This window comes from Coregonus clupeaformis, chromosome 15, assembly GCF_020615455.1.
Source record: "Coregonus clupeaformis isolate EN_2021a chromosome 15, ASM2061545v1, whole genome shotgun sequence".
In the NCBI taxonomy this organism is placed as follows: Eukaryota; Metazoa; Chordata; class Actinopteri; order Salmoniformes; family Salmonidae; genus Coregonus; species Coregonus clupeaformis.
The window spans coordinates 52,201,936-52,218,098 of record NC_059206.1 but is presented as its reverse complement, the minus strand read 5'-3'; the positions used below and the strand labels follow the sequence as shown (position 1 = coordinate 52,218,098).

The 16,163-nt window shown below is 43.2% G+C and overlaps 1 pseudogene; it reads right to left on the bottom strand.

The window, feature by feature from the left end:
* LOC121582875 overlaps nt 1-12,482 on the bottom strand; it is a 32,112-nt pseudogene extending 19,630 nt beyond the window's left edge.
* Nucleotides 12,483-16,163: the final 3,681 nt, after the last annotated feature.

Sequence of the window (16,163 nt, the reverse complement as noted above, 5' to 3'; positions counted from 1 at the left end):
TTTTATGCTCAACATAGCCACGCCATATGCGCACTTGCTTCGGAATGGGAAAAATATCCTTTACATTTTATTCAGCAAACTTCAATTATATTCTTCTTACTATAAAATCATACAATGGCACGGGACTTATAAGCATCCCATGTCTGCTAAATGAACAAGCCTACAGCCTATGGCATGGCACATAGCCAGATAACATACAGTAGGCCAACTCATATTCTGTTCTTCTGAAACACATTTTCTTCATATCATGTTTCGTTATACCTGCCCAAATTAATGCATTTATTGTGATGGTGTATATTACATTGATTTATTAGATTTTTTAAAAATATGTAAAATGTTTCAAAGGCACGAATCAGCAGCTTGTATGCGGTTTGTATGCGTGGAGGCCTGGAGATGTTAAATGTTTTTATGTTAATTAACGGTAAATTACCGTAAAACCGGCAGTCTTTTGCATGATAATAACAGGCTGACAACATCCACAAGGCTGTGGGGCCCAACGGTATTCCAGGGCGCATTCTCAGAGCATGCGCAGAACAACCTCTCCTTGTGCCAGTCTGTAATCCCGACATGTTTCAAGATGACCACCATCATTCCTCGTCCCAAGAACTCTAAGGCTTCATGTCACAATGACTACCGCCCTGTAGCACTCACATCTGTAATCATGAAGTGCTTTAAGAGGCTGATTATGGCACACATCAACTCCCTCATCCCAGACACCCTAGATCCACTCTAATTTGCATACAGCCCCAACAGATCCATAGACGACGCAATCTCAATGGCACTTCATTTACATTTACATTTTAGTCATTTAGCAGACGCTCTTATCCAGAGCGACTTACAGTTAGTGAGTGCATACATTCTTTTTATTTTTTATTAATTTTATTTTTATTCTTTTTTTATATATATATATATATATATATATATATTTTTCATACTGCCCCCCCCCCGTGGGAATCGAACCCACATCCCTGGCGTTGCAAACGCCATGCTCTACCAACTGAGCTACATCCCTGCCGGCCATTCCCTCCCCTACCCTGGACGACGCTGTGCCAATTGTGCGCCGCCCCATGGGTCTCCCGGTCGCGGCCGGCTACGACAGAGCCTGGATTCGAACCAGGATCTCTAGTGGCACACCTAGCACTGCGATGCAGTGCCTTAGACCACTGCGCCACTCGGGAGACTTCACACGGCCCTAACCCACCTAGATAAGAGGAACACCTACAGTGCCTTCGGAAAGTATTCAGACCCCTTGACTTTTTACACATTTTGTTAGGTTACACTCTTATTCTGAAATGTATTACATTGTTTTTCTCTCTCTCATCAATCTACACATAATACCCCATAATGACAAAGCAAAAACTGGTTTTTAGAATTTTTTGCTAATTTATAAAAAATAAAAAACGGAAATATCACATCTCCAGAGATGTTCGATCAGGTTCAAGTCCGGGCTCTGGCTGGGCCACTCAAGGACATTCAGAGACTTGTCCCGAAGCCACTCCTGCGTTGTCTTGGCTGTGTGCTTAGGGTCATTGTCCTGTTGGAAGGTGAACCTTCGTCCAAGTCTGAGGTCCTGAGCCCTCTAGAGCAGGTTTCCATCAAGGATCTCTGTACTTTGCTCCGTTAATTTTTCCTTCGATCCTGACTAGTCTCCCAGTCCCTGCTGCTGAAAAACATCCCCACAGCATGATGCTGCCACCACCATGCTTCACCGTAGGGATGGTGCCAGGTTTCCTACAGACGTGACGTTTGGCATTCAGACCAAAAAGTTGAATCTTGGGGTCATCAGACCAGAGAATCTTGTTTCTCATGGTCTGAGAGTCTTTAGGTGCCTTTTGGCAAATTCCAAGCGGGCTGTCATGTGCCTTTTACTGAGGAGTGGCTTCTGTCTGGCCTGATTGGTGAAGTTCTCCAGAGATGGTTGTCCTTCTGGAAGGTTCTCCCATCTCCACAGAGGAACTCTGGAGTTCTGTCAGAGTGACCATCGGGTTCTTGGTCACCTCCCTGAGCAAGGCCCTTCTGCTCAGTTTGGCTGGGCGGCCAGCACTAGGAAGAGTCTTGGTGGTTCCAAACTTCTTCCATTTAAGAATTATGGAGGCCACTGTTTTCTTGGGGACCTTCAATGCTGCAGACATTTTTTGGTACCCTTCACCAGATCTGTGCCTCGACACAATCCGGTCTCGGAGCTCTACGGACAATTCCTTTGACCTCATGGCTTGGTTTTTGCTCTGACATGCCCTGTCAACTGTGGGACCTTACATAGACAAGTGTGTGCCTTTCCAAATCATGTCCAATCAATTGAATTTAGCACAGGTGGACTCCAATCAAGATGTAGAAACATCTCAATGATGATCAATGGAAACAGGATGCACCTGAGCTCAATTTCGAGTCTCATAGCAAAGGTTCTGAATACTTATGTAAATAAGTATTCTGTTTTTTATTTTGAACACATTTGCAAACATTTCTAAAAATCAGTTTTTGCTTTGTCATTATGGGGTATTGTGTGTGAGGATTTTTATTTATTTAATCCATTTTAGAATAAGGCTGTAACGTAACAAAATGTGGAAAAAATCAAGGGGTCTGAATACTTTCCGAAGACACTGTATGTGAATGCTGTTCATTGACTACAGCTCAGCGTTGAACACCATTGTCCCTTCCAAGCTCGTCACCAGTTCCTGTGTTGTCCTAAGCTTGAACACCCCCCTCTGCAACTGGATCGTGGACTTCCTGACGGGCCGATCCCAGGTGGTGAGGGTAGGCAACACTGGCCCCACAGGGGTGTGTGCTTAGTCCCCTCCTGTACTTCCTGTTCACCCACGACTGCGTGGCCATGCACAACTCCAACATCAATAATTTATTTCCTTCTTAATGCCTTTGAGCCAATCAGTAGTGTTGTAACAAGGTAAGGGGGGTATACAGAAGATAGCCTTACTTGGTAAAAGACCAAGTCCATATTATGGCAAGAACAGCTCAAATAAGCAAAGAGAAACGACAGTCCATCATTACTTTAAGACATGAAGGTCAGTCAATACGGAACATTTCAAGAACTTTGAAAGTTTCTTCAAGTGTAGTCGCAAAAACCATCAAGCGCTATGATGAAACTTGCTCTCATGAGGACTACCACAGGAAAGTAAGAACCAGAGTTACCTCTGCTGCAGAGGATAAGTTAATTAGAGTTACCAGCCTCAGATATTGCAGTCCAAATAAATGCTTCACAGAGTTCAAGTCACAGACACATCTCAACATCAACTGTTAAGAGGGGACTGTGTGAATCAGGTCTTCATGGTCGAATTGCTGCAAAGAAACCACTACTAAAGGACACCAATAAGAAGACGAGACCTGCTTAGGCCAAGAAACATGAGCACTGGACATTAGACCGGTGGAGATTTGTCCTTTGGTCTGCAGTCCAAATTGGAGATTTTTGGTTCCAACCGCCGTGTCTTTGTGAGACACGGTGTGGGTGAAAGGATCATCTCTGCATGTGTAGTTCTCACCGTAAAGCATGGAGGAGGTGGTGTTATGGTGTGGGGGTGCTTTGCTGGTGACACTGTCTGTGATTTATTTAGAATTCAAGGCACACTTAACCAGCATGGCTACCACAGCATTCTGCAGCGATGCGCCATCCCTTCTGGTTTGGGCTTAGTGGGACTATCATTTGTTTTTCAACAGGACAATGACCCAACACACCTTCAGGCTGTGTAAGGGCTATTTTACCAAGAAGGAGAGTGTTGGAGTGCTGCATCAGATGACCTGGCCTCCACAATCCCCCGACCTCAACACAATTGAGATGGTTTGGGATGAGTCGGACGGCAGAGTGAAGGAAAAGCAGCCAACAAGTGCTAAGCATATGTGGGAACTCCTTCATATGTGGGAACTCCTTCAAGACTGTTGGAAAAGCATTCCAAGTGAAGCTGGTTGAGAGAATGCCAAGAGTGTGCAAAGCTGTCATCAAGGCAAAGGGTGGCTATTTGAAGAATCTCAAATCTCAAATATATTTGTTTAACACTTCTTTGGTTACTACATGATTCCATATGTGTTATTTCAAAGTTTGATGTCTTCACTATTATTCTACAATGTAGAAGGTGTGTCCAAACTTTTGACTGGTATTGTATGTATTTTATTTGTGCACTGCCTCTATGCACACTCACAGGGCCCTACACACTCATGCACACTGACACTCCAACACACACTTCATCATTTGGTCACACACACATAATCCTTAAGAGTCTATTGACGCACCCATGCGTCAATCTAAGTAACATTAAAAAAATCCCCATCAAAATCCGTTAGCTTAAGCTAGAGATAGGTTTTTTTGCTGCCTGTGGGCCTTCAGCATCTGCGGTGGAAGGTGATCGAGCTACAGCGGTGTTTGTCAGACTATGAAACATCCCAGAAATTGGTCTTCTCACAAAAAAGTCTGTAGCGTCCAAACTAATATGACCACGACAGTGGCTTGCGAAAGTATTCACCCACCTTGACATTTTTCCTATTTTGTTGCCTTACAAACATGGAATTCAAATAGATTTTTGGGGGGTTTGTATCATTTCATTTACACAACATGCCTACCACTTTGAAGATGCAAAATATTTTTTGGTGTGAAACAAACAAGAAATAAGACAAAAAAACTGAACGTGCATAAATATTCACCCCCACAAAGTCAATACTTTGTAGAGCCAACTTTTGCAGCAATTACAGCTGCAAGTCTCTCTGGGTATGTCTCTATAAGCTTGGCACATCTAGCCACTGGGATTTTTGCCCATTCTTCAAGGAAGGCAAAACTGCTCCAGCTCCTTCAAGTTGGATAGGTTCCGCTGGTGTACAGCAATCTTTAAGTCATACCACAGATTCTCAATTGGATTGAGGTCTGGGCTTTGACTAGGCCATTCCAAGACATTTAAATGTTTCCCCTTAAACCACACAAGTGTTGCTTTAGCAGTATGCTTAGAGTCATTGTCCTGCTGGAAGGTGAACCTCCGTCCCAGTCTCAAATTTCTGGAAGACTGAAACTGGTTTCCCTCAAGAATTTCCCTGTATTTAGCGCCATCTATCATTCCTTCAATTCTGAGCAGTTTCCCAGTCCCTGCCGATGAAAAACATGATGCTGCCCTTCACCATGCTTCACTGTGGGGATGGTGTTCTCGGGGTGATGAGAGGTGTTGGGTTTGCGCCAGACATAGTGTTTTCCTTGATAGCCAAAAAGCTCAATTTTAGTCTCATCTGACCAGAGTACCGTCTTCCATATGTTTGTGGAGTCTCCCACATTCATTTTGGTGAACACAAATGTGTTTGCTTATTCTTTTCTTTAAGCAATGGCTTTTTTCTGGCCACTCTTCCGTAAAGCCCAGCTCTGTGGAGTGTACGGCTTAAAGTGGTCCTATGGACAGATACTCCAATCTCCGCTGTGGAGCTTTGCAGCTCCTTCAGGGTTGTCTTTGGTCTCTTTGTTGCCTCTCTGATTAATGCCCTCCTTGCCTGGTCCGTGAGTTTTGGTGGGTGGCCCTCTCTTGGCAGGTCTGTTGTGGTTCCATATTCTTTCCATTTTTTAAATAATGGATTTAATGGTGCTCTGTGGGATGTTCAAAGTTGCTGATATTTTTTGATAACCCAACCCTGATCTGTACTTCTCCACAACTTTGTCCCTGACCTGTTTGGAGAACTCCTTGGTCTTCATGGTGCCGTTTGCTTGGTTGTTCCCCTTGCTTAGTGATGTTGCAGACCCTGGGGCCTTTCAGAACAGGTGTATATATACACTGAGATCATGTGACAGATCATGTGACACTTAGACTGCACACAGGTGGACTTTATTTAACTAATTATGTGACTTCTGAAGGTAATTGGTTGCACCAGATCATATTTAGGGGCTTCATAGCAAAGGGGGTGAATACATATGCACCCACCACTTTTCCGTTATTTATTTTGTAGAATTTCTTGAAACAAGTAATTATTTTCATTTCACTTCACCAATTTGGACTATTTTGTGTATGTCCATTACATGAAATCCAAATAAAAATCCATTTAAATTACAGGTTGTAATGCAACAAAATACTTTTGCTAGGCACTGTATATGGAAAGATGAGACTCTCACGAATACGATAATGTTCTCAATTTTGCTCTACGACCCCCACGGGACTCATCTGAAGTCGGTAATGCTGACGTGCCAACTTCTGTCTGTAGCGTCCGAACGGTTTGGCCTACAAACTCTATTCAAAGATGACTCTCACGAACATGGTGTTCTCCATTTTGCTCTACGACCCCCACAAGTGTCACGGATTCGTTCAAAGGTAACCCATACAAATGAATGGAAGTATGGAGGAAGTTTTGTACCAACAAAAATAAAGGGGTTAAATATGTCAATAATACAAATAAAAAAACATGCGCTTTCTAATATATCTCTTATATAGGACAGACACTTCAAAACCTTATTCCTAATGATTTATTTATTGACTGTCTTTTTTGCCATTTATGAATGTGTTATTCAATGCGTTTCTATGGGCTATAGTAGTAATACAAAATCAAAAAATTGAGATACCTAAAGGGGTCCTAAAATTCAAAACCAATAGCTAAATGATCCATGGTATGACCATCTCAATAAAACAATTCCATATGTTAGCTTAGTACCTCCATATGTTAGCTTAGTACCTACATATGTTAGCTTAGTACCTCCATATGTTAGCTTAGTACCCCCCCCCCCCCAACGGCTTAGACTTTTAGAGGATAATATACCCACACCCACTCACATACAATCATCATATACGCTGCTGCTACTCTGTTTATCATATATCCTGATGCCTAGTCACCTTACCCCTATACATGACCAAAAGTATGCAGACACCTGCTCGTCGAACATCTCATTCCAAAATCATGGGCATTAATATAGAGTTGGTCCCCACTTTGCTGCTATAACAGCCTCCACTCTTCTGGGAAGGCTTTCCACTAGATGTTGGAACATTGCTGCGGGGATTGCTTCCATTCAGCCACAAGAGCATTAGTGAGGTCGGGCACTTATGTTGGGCGATTAGGCTCGCAGTCGGTGTTCTAATTAATCCCAAAGGTGTTCGATGGGGTTGAGGTCAGGTCTCTGTGCAGGCCAATCAAGTTCTTCCACACCGATCTCAACAAACCATTTCTGTATGGACATCGCTTTTTGTGCACGGGGGCATTGTCATGCTGAAACAGGAAAGGGCCTTCCCCAAACCATGTTGGAAGCACAGAATCGTCTAGAATGTCATTGTATGCTGTATGCTGTAGCATTAATATTTATCTTCACTGGAACTAAGGGGCCTAGCCCGAACAAAGAAAAACAGCCTCAGCCCATTATTCCCCCTCCACCAAACTTTACAGTTGGCACTATGCATTCGGGCATGTAGCATTCTCCTGGCATCTGCCAAAACCAGATTCGTCCGTCGGACTGCCAGATGGTGAAGCGTGATTCATCACTCCAGAGAAAGCATTTCCACTGCTCCAGAGTCCAATGGCAGCGAGCTTTACACCACTCCAGCCGACGCTTGGCATTGTGCATGGTGATCTTAGGCTTGTGTGCGGCTGCTTGGCCATGGAAACCCATTTCATCAAGCTCCGGACAAACAGTTATTGTGCGGATGTTGCTTCCAGAGGCAGTTTGGAACTCGGTTGTGAGTGTTGCAACTGAGGACAGACAATTTTTACACGCTTCAGCACCCGGTGGCTCCATTCTGTGAGCTTGTGTGGTCTACCACTTCGCGGCTGAGCCACTGTTGCTCCTAGACGTTTCCACTTCACAATAACAGCACTTACAGTTGACCGGGGCAGCTCTAGCAGGGCAGAAATTTGACGAACTGCCTTGTTGGAAAGGTGGCATCCTATGACAGTGCCACGTTGAAAGTCACTGAGCTCTTCAGTAAGGCCATTCTACTGCCAATGTTTGTCTATGGAGATTGCATGGCTGTGTGCTCGATTTTAAACACCTGTCAGCAACGAGTGTGGCTGAAATAGTTGAATCCACTAATTTGAAGGGGTGTCCACATTCACTATATATACCAAAGTATCTACCTCTATCCCTCCAGTATCCCTACACATTGTAATGGTACTGGAACTGACTGACCCTGTATGTAGTATGCTTAGTTACTTTCTCATGTTCATCTTATTTTTATTTATTGTGTGTTTTTGTTCTACCTTATGTTATTTTTAGTATTACATTGTTATTGATTATTGCATTGATGGGATTAGAGCTTGCAAGAAAGGCATTTCACTGTACTTGTGCACGTGACATTAAAACTTGAAACCTAAGGATAGAAGGGACGGCCTTTTCCACATTCTGTGGCATAAAAAACTCTTCCACATATAGAAGGTGGAGTCAACATGGGCCATCATCCCTGTGGAACGCTTTCAACACCTTGTAGAGTCCATGCCCTCACAAATTGAGGCTGTTCTGAGGGCAAAGGAAGGTGTTCTAGGAAGGTGTTCTTAATGTTTTATACAGTCAGTGTGTATCGGGAATAGGGTATCATTTCAGATAAAGCAAATGTGCTTTAGGTTAACAGGGGGGTCGTACCAGAGTCTGATTGTCCTGTCTGTTGATGGTGACGATGCGACTCTTGATAGCGGCGTCCTTGTTGGCCTGCTTAATGCTGATGTCTATAACCTCAGGGAAATCACAATACGTCTGGAAGCCCTGACAGAGAGACCGGGAGAGAGAGAGACCGAGAGAGAGAGAGAGAGAGAGAGAGAGAGAGAGAGAAAGCGAGCGAGAGAGAGAGAGAGAGAGAGAGAGAAGAAAGCGAGAGAGAGAGGTCACATACAGTAGCAGCAATCCTGAATACACAACAGTTTCAAACGCCCTTCCGCTTACTCTCTTTGAAACTATGGACAATCGGAACACATGACTAATCATAGTCCTTCCGTGGTCGTTTCAACACGGCATATGCTGTTTCCAAGAAGAGAGGAATAGAGAAGAGAAAGAAAGGAGAAGAGGACGAGAAGAGAAAGAGAACGCTACTTCTCCCTACCTTTTCTATCTCCATATCCTTCCCCTTGGACCACTGGATTCCATTGTTACCCATGACGACGATGGTGACCTCTCCGGCCGAGGGCTCTGTGACCCAGAAGCACTCAGAGTAGAAGGCTGGCTGCAGTGTCTCCAGATTTGCCAGGTATTTGAGCTTGAGGTCGCAAGCGGTGGCATTACACTGGCGGAACTGCTGGATGAACTTCCTGAAGCGATGGCGGATCCTCTTCCGGGTCACAAAGTGGTACTCCTGGATACTGGCACGTATGTCCTTGGGCAGGAATGACTTATAGCTATTGGGGGAGACAGAATGGGATTGGTTTAGTTACAATTGGGTGCATTACATACTAGTATCAATAGCAGCCAAGAGCTGAATTATGTGATACAATTTCATGATTTAAGAAAGGACATTATTATCAAATTAGCAACGAACACAAATTAATAAATATTTTAAATACATGGGCTGGGTTGGATTGGAGGGAGGTGTGGTGTGATGGGTTAGAGTGAGAAAAGGAGGCCAGGGTGAGTACAGACATTGTGTATCATGAAAATGTTTTATTCAAGCTCTGTCAAGTTGGTTGTTGATCATTGCTAGACAGCCATTTTCAAGTCTTGCCATATATTTTCAAGACGATTTAAGTCAAAACTGTAATTAGGCCACTCAGGAAAATTCAAGGTCATCTTGGTAAGCAACTCCAGTGTATATTTGGTCTTGTGTTTTAGGTTACTGTCATGCTGAAAGGTGAATTTGTCTCCCACTGATAAATAGGGATAAACTCATTGTTAAGATAATAAAATGCAGATGTATGAAATTAGCATTTACAGTGGGGGAAAAAAGTATTTAGTCAGCCACCAATTGTGCAAGTTCTCCCACTTAAAAAGATGAGAGAGGCCTGTAATTTTCATCATAGGTACACGTCAACTATGACAGACAAAATGAGATTTTTTTTCTCCAGAAAATCACATTGTATGATTTTTAATGAATTTATTTGCAAATTATGGTGGAAAATAAGTATTTGGTCAATAACAAAAGTTTCTCAATACTTTGTTATATACCCTTTGTTGGCAATGACACAGGTCAAACTTTTTCTGTAAGTCTTCACAAGGTTTTCACACACTGTTGCTGGTATTTTGGCCCATTCCTCCATGCAGATCTCCTCTAGAGCAGTGATGTTTTGGGGCTGTCGCTGGGCAACACGGACTTTCAACTCCCTCCAAAGATTTTCTATGGGGTTGAGATCTGGAGACTGTCTAGGCCACTCCTGGACCTTGAAATGCTTCTTACGAAGCCACTCCTTCGTTGCCCGGGCGGTGTGTTTGGGATCATTGTCATGCTGAAAGACCCAGCCACGTTTCATCTTCAATGCCCTTGCTGATGGAAGGAGGTTTTCACTCAAATTCTCACGATACATGGCCCCATTCATTCTTTCCTTTACACGGATCAGTCGTCCTGGTCCCTTTGCAGAAAAACAGCCCCAAAGCATGATGTTTCCACCCCCATGCTTCACAGTAGGTATGGTGCTCTTTGGGTGCAACTCAGCATTCTTTGTCCTTCAAACACGACGAGTTGAGTTTTTACCAAAAAGTTATATTTTGGTTTCATCTGACCATATGACATTCTCCCAATCCTCTTCTGGATCATCCAAATGCACTCTAGCAAACTTCAGACGGGCCTAGACATGTACTGGCTTAAGCAGGGGGACACGTCTGGCACTGCAGGGTCCCTTGCGGCGTAGTGTGTTACTGATGGTAGGCTTTGTTACTTTGGTCCCAGCTCTCTGCAGGTCATTCACTAGGTCCCCCCGTGTGGTTCTGGGATTTTTGCTCACCGTTCTTGTGATTATTTTGACCTCACGGGGTGAGATCTTGCGTGGAGCCCCAGATCGAGGGAGATTATTAGTGGTCTTGTATGTCTTCCATTTCCTAATAATTGCTCCCACAGTTGATTTCTTCAAACCAAGCTGCTTACCTATTGCAGATTCAGTCTTCCCAGCCTGGTGCAGGTCTACAATTTTGTTTCTGGTGTCCTTTGACAGCTCTTTGGTCTTGGCCATAGTGGAGTTTGGAGTGTGACTGTTTGAGGTGTCTTTTATACTGATAACAAGTTCAAACAGGTGCCATTAATACATGTAACGAGTGGAGGACAGAGGAGCCTCTTAAAGAAGAAGTTACAGGTCTGTGAGAGCCAGAAATCTTGCTTGTTTGTAGGTGACCAAATACTTATTTTCCACCATAATTTGCAAATAAATTCATAAAAAATCCTACAATGTGATTTTCTGGATTTTTCTCTCCACAATTTGTCTGTCATAGTTGACGTGTACCTATGATGAAAATTACAGGCCTCTCTCATCTTTTTAAGTGGGAGAACTTGCACAATTGGTGGCTGACTAAATACTTTTTTTCCCCACTGTATGTTGTTTATGAACGAAACTCTTCAAAAATATAATTTCGGATACGGTCGGCATTTCACCTATTTTCACACAGATCCGAGGTCTGTGGCCACCGAGCGGGATCCAACCTGGGATCCAAGGGGTTAACTACAACATTTTGGTCGGATCTTGGGTAATCGGGTAGATCCGTGAAGACCTCTAGTAGAGAGGGAGCGACATCATTATACCATATGTCATGTGCCAAAACATGCAAGAGTTATATTTAACCCTGACTGTACTTGTATTTATTATGGATCCCCATCCCCCCAATAGTTGCAGGGGAGAGGGGTGCAGCTGAATGAGCCAATTGGAAGTTAGGGATTTAGGAATGATTAGGTGGCCAGGCAGGAAATACAAATGTCAGGTTAGCATTTTAGCCAGGACACAGGGTTAACATCCCTAATTCTTTAGTGACCACAGGGGAGGCTATGCATTCCACCTGGTTTGACCGTTGTGAACACTGCTTTGTGACCAAACGTTTTCAGTTCAGTTTCCTATACGTTGTTCTTTGTGTTGAGGTTCAATATGCGCCATCTTCCTCCATTGTACTCACCTAGTGTCGTTGCAGATGTCCACAGGAGCCTGGCTGCTCTCCTTAGCCATCCTCATCATATCCAACACAGCCATACCAAGACACTCCTCCTGGGCCTCATGGTTTACTGGGATACTAACCCAGCCATCCACAAAGTCACTACGCCACTGAGGGAGGGAGGGGAGGGACAAGCAAGAAAGGAAGTAGTGGCACAGGGAGTAAACAGGCAGGGAGATAGCGGGTAGAGGTGGCATGAGGTGAAAACAGAAAAGGGAAAGAAGGGAAAAAGAGAGAAGAGACAGAAAGAAAATGGGAGAGAGAACAGGTGGAGGGTTGATAACGTTAACATGATATGAGAGACGAGGAACGGCAGACAGACTGGCAGACATAAGTAACATATGACAAGTCTGATTAGGCACAAAGCAGTTGTTAAGGCCTCAAATCAGTAGTTATACAGCCCTATCAGTGTCATGCCTCTCTCTGTCCCTATAGGCCCTGGTCTAAAGCAGTGCACTACACTGAGTATAAAAAACAGTATGAACACCTGCTCTTTCCATGACATAGACTGACCAGGTGAATCCAGGTGAAAGCTACAGTATGATCCCTTATTGTCACTTGTTAAATCCACTTCAAATCGGTGTAGAGGAAGGGGAGGAGACAAGTTTAAAATGATTTGTAAGCCTTGAGACAATTGAGACATGGATTGTGCATGTGTGCCATTCAGAGAGTGAATGGGGAAGACAAAAGCTTTAAGTGCCTTTCAACGGGGTATGGTAGTAGGTGCCAGGCTAACCGGTTTGTGTCAAGAACTGCAACGCTGATGGGTTTTTCACACTCAACAGTTTCCCGTGTGTATCAAGAATGGTCCACCACCTGAAGGACATCCAGCCAACTTCACACACCTGTGGGACGCATTGGAGTCAACATGGGCCAGCATCCCTGTGGAACGCTTGACACCTTGTAGAGTCCATGCCCCGACGAATTGAGGCTGTTCTGAGGGCAAAAGGGTGGTGATGGGGGTGCAACTCAATATTAGGAAGGTGTTGTTAATGTTTTGTACACTCAGTGTACAATAGGAATATAGTGCCATTTGGGATGCAACCTTTCTGTCTGTACAGACACGCTGGCTCAGGATGATGTCCTCACATGCAGGGTTACCACCTAACTGGAGCAAACAGGCAGCCTAGGTGTTTGAGGGGATCAGTTTGAGCAAGGCAAGACGTAGGCAGAACCGCTTCATCACATAATGATTAGTTATGCTATTTGAGATGCAAGTTGATTTGCAGTTCTGTGATTCCAACTGCAATGTAACCGATCTCAAACACGTACACTCTGCACGTGCAATCCTGCATCCTTCGTCTTCTTGACTGTGTCCTCACTTCTTTTCTAGTTATAGAAAAGAATACCCAACATGAAATAACCTACATGACATGTTTTAACAAGCTACACTTGAAGTATTAAACTTTCTCTCTTCCATCTTTAATCTCAACAATTGTCTGTGGTGCACCAGTGATAGGGATCTTGTGTTTGTACACTTTAAGACTGTGGACAGCCACTCTCTTTGTTATTAGAACCATGGCCAGTCCATTTTCACTTTCTATATTCTCTGTGGATAACATCAACTAAAAGCACAACAGACATCGGCCTCGACTAGATGACTAATGCATTAACCAGACAGAACATCTTGAGGAACATTACCCAACTTTCGAAGATGTGTGGAAACCAGGTACCTCAGTTTTCAGAATGTGCACTAAAGAGTCAAAACCCCTTTTCCTTACAGCAACCCAGGGCCTACTGTTGGAAACGGACTAATTGACTTGAGCATGTTTTTGTATGTTTATAATCATATAAGTAGCCTAGCAATAGTGATTAACGTGTTTTGGGTTAGATGGATGGCCCCCTGAGACAGAATGTTTCCATAAGGGTGAGATAGGAGTCATATGATAGAGCTAATAGATTGCGAACTACTGCCCTGGAACATGTATAGCTTCACTGTTTTGTTAATATGTTTTGCATCATGATATTCACTTGAGTATGAATATATTGCTTATTCTCAAATAGCTCTCTGTATGAGAGGAGAATTAACAATGGACTGCGGCAAGGTGCAAGAATGTATACTCCCTATTCATAAGAAGACTGGAAGATGTGTGGAGGAGTACCAAAGGTTCTGGACTCGGGCTGGGACGATAACACCGCCTGCCAAGCCACAGAGATTCATTGTACATCCTAGACTCAGAAGGGGGGAGGACTTGTCTGGGAAAACAGAGGTGATAAATATATATATATGTGCTGAGATTCTGTAACTTGTCTTTTGCAGCTGTATGACCCAGTGTGGTTGAACAAATCTAGCTTGAGCTTTCTTCGGAGTCCGACTGGAATTTGTACCAGAAACTTAGAACCTAACGCTACAGAATTAAAGGGGCAATCCGCAATTGAAACAATAGAAAATACCCAACATGAAATGACCTACATGACATGTTTTAACAAGCTACATTTGAAGTATTAAACTTTTTGCTCAAACATTTTCTCTGCTGCACCAGTGATAGGGATCTTGTGTGTGTACACTTTAGGACTATGGACAGCCATTGTTATTAGAACCATAGTATGTGAGTGGAGTTGAGCAGTCCGAAATCCCGCTCATCGCAACGCTCCGGTGCTCTAAGTCCTTTCCAACGCTCCGCTTAAAACCGCTCCGCACTCAAAAATTTTTATAAACGACGCTCAAAATTTGCTCCATTCATTAACATCACAATTTAACAAAAGGTAAATAAACCCATGTAATTCCAGTTGATATTGCGAGGGATGTTTTGTTTGCGAAATGCGCTGTCTGTGCGTCGGTATATTGTCTATAAAAGTGGATCCTCGTAATTGTATTTTACTTCGTTTTTAGACCACATACGCCTAATAAAATACTTCAAATGGTAGGCTAACCGCTTCTCTCTCTATCTGAGTCTCTGAATTTCTATTGGTGTCCATTTTGAAAGTGCTGAATGAATAGGCCTACCTCGTCGCAGCTCGTTTGCTTGCATTTGCTTATACTTAGAGCTAAGTGTTTATGAATTTACTGAAAATAAATGTAATAATGTTTGTGTATGGTTCAAAAGTCAAAACTCATGTTGGCGTTCGTTATTATTGAAGGACATTGAGGTTCTTATCGTCTTACACAAATCCACAAGGAGTCAGTTGACACCACATTTGTTTAAGCAAGTCAGCCAAATCTGCTATGGTTTTAAAAAGTCAGTAAATGAGGCTGAATTAACTGTTTCGCTGCCAGACGAGGCTCCGCTGATAGCCAGGTGTAGCGGTGGTAAGGATTCACTCCTTGGTGCTGAAAGCTCCGCTGTCGGGACAGCCTTATGTAGGCCCTAACAGTTTGTGGGCACCGTTTGTCACCGTTATAGTGCAATTAATGTATTGTTTAATGTTGTGTTGTGTAGTGGCTTTGCTGGCATGCATTTAAAGAACATTTGAGTTGAGTTTGCCCCAACAAGATTTACATGCTAAAATCGTCACTGATACAGTGGTATAGTATATGAAACTGTAACCTAAAGTTAGTTATATGTGACTTTATACAGTGGGGGTAAAAGTATTTAGTCAGCCACCAATTGTGCAAGTTCTCCCACTTAAAAATATTTTCATCATAGGTACACGTCAACTATGACAGACAAATTGAGATTTTTTTTCTCCAGAAAATCACATTGTAGGATTTTTAATGAATTTATTTGCAAATTATGGTGGAAAATAAGTATTTGGTCACCTACAAACAAGCAAGATTTCTGGCTCTCACAGACCTGTAACTTCTTCTTTAAGAGGCTCCTCTGTCCTCCACTCGTTACCTGTATTAATGGCACCTGTTTGAACTTGTTATCAGTATAAAAGACAGCTGTCCACAACCTCAAACAGTCACACTCCAAACTCCACTATGGCCAAGACCAAAGAGCTGTCAAAGGACACCAGAAACAAAATTGTAGACCTGCACCAGGCTGGGAAGACTGAATCTGCAATAGGTAAACAGCTTGGTTTGAAGAAATCAACTGTGGGAGCAATTATTAGGAAATGGAAGACATACAAGACCACTGATAATCTCCCTCGATCTGGGGCAAAAATCTCAAATTTGGACTCATCAGACCAAAGGACAGATTTCCACAGGTCTAATGTCCATTGCTCGTGTTTCTTGGGCCAAGAAAGTATCTTCTTCTTATTGGTGTCCTTTAGTAGTGGT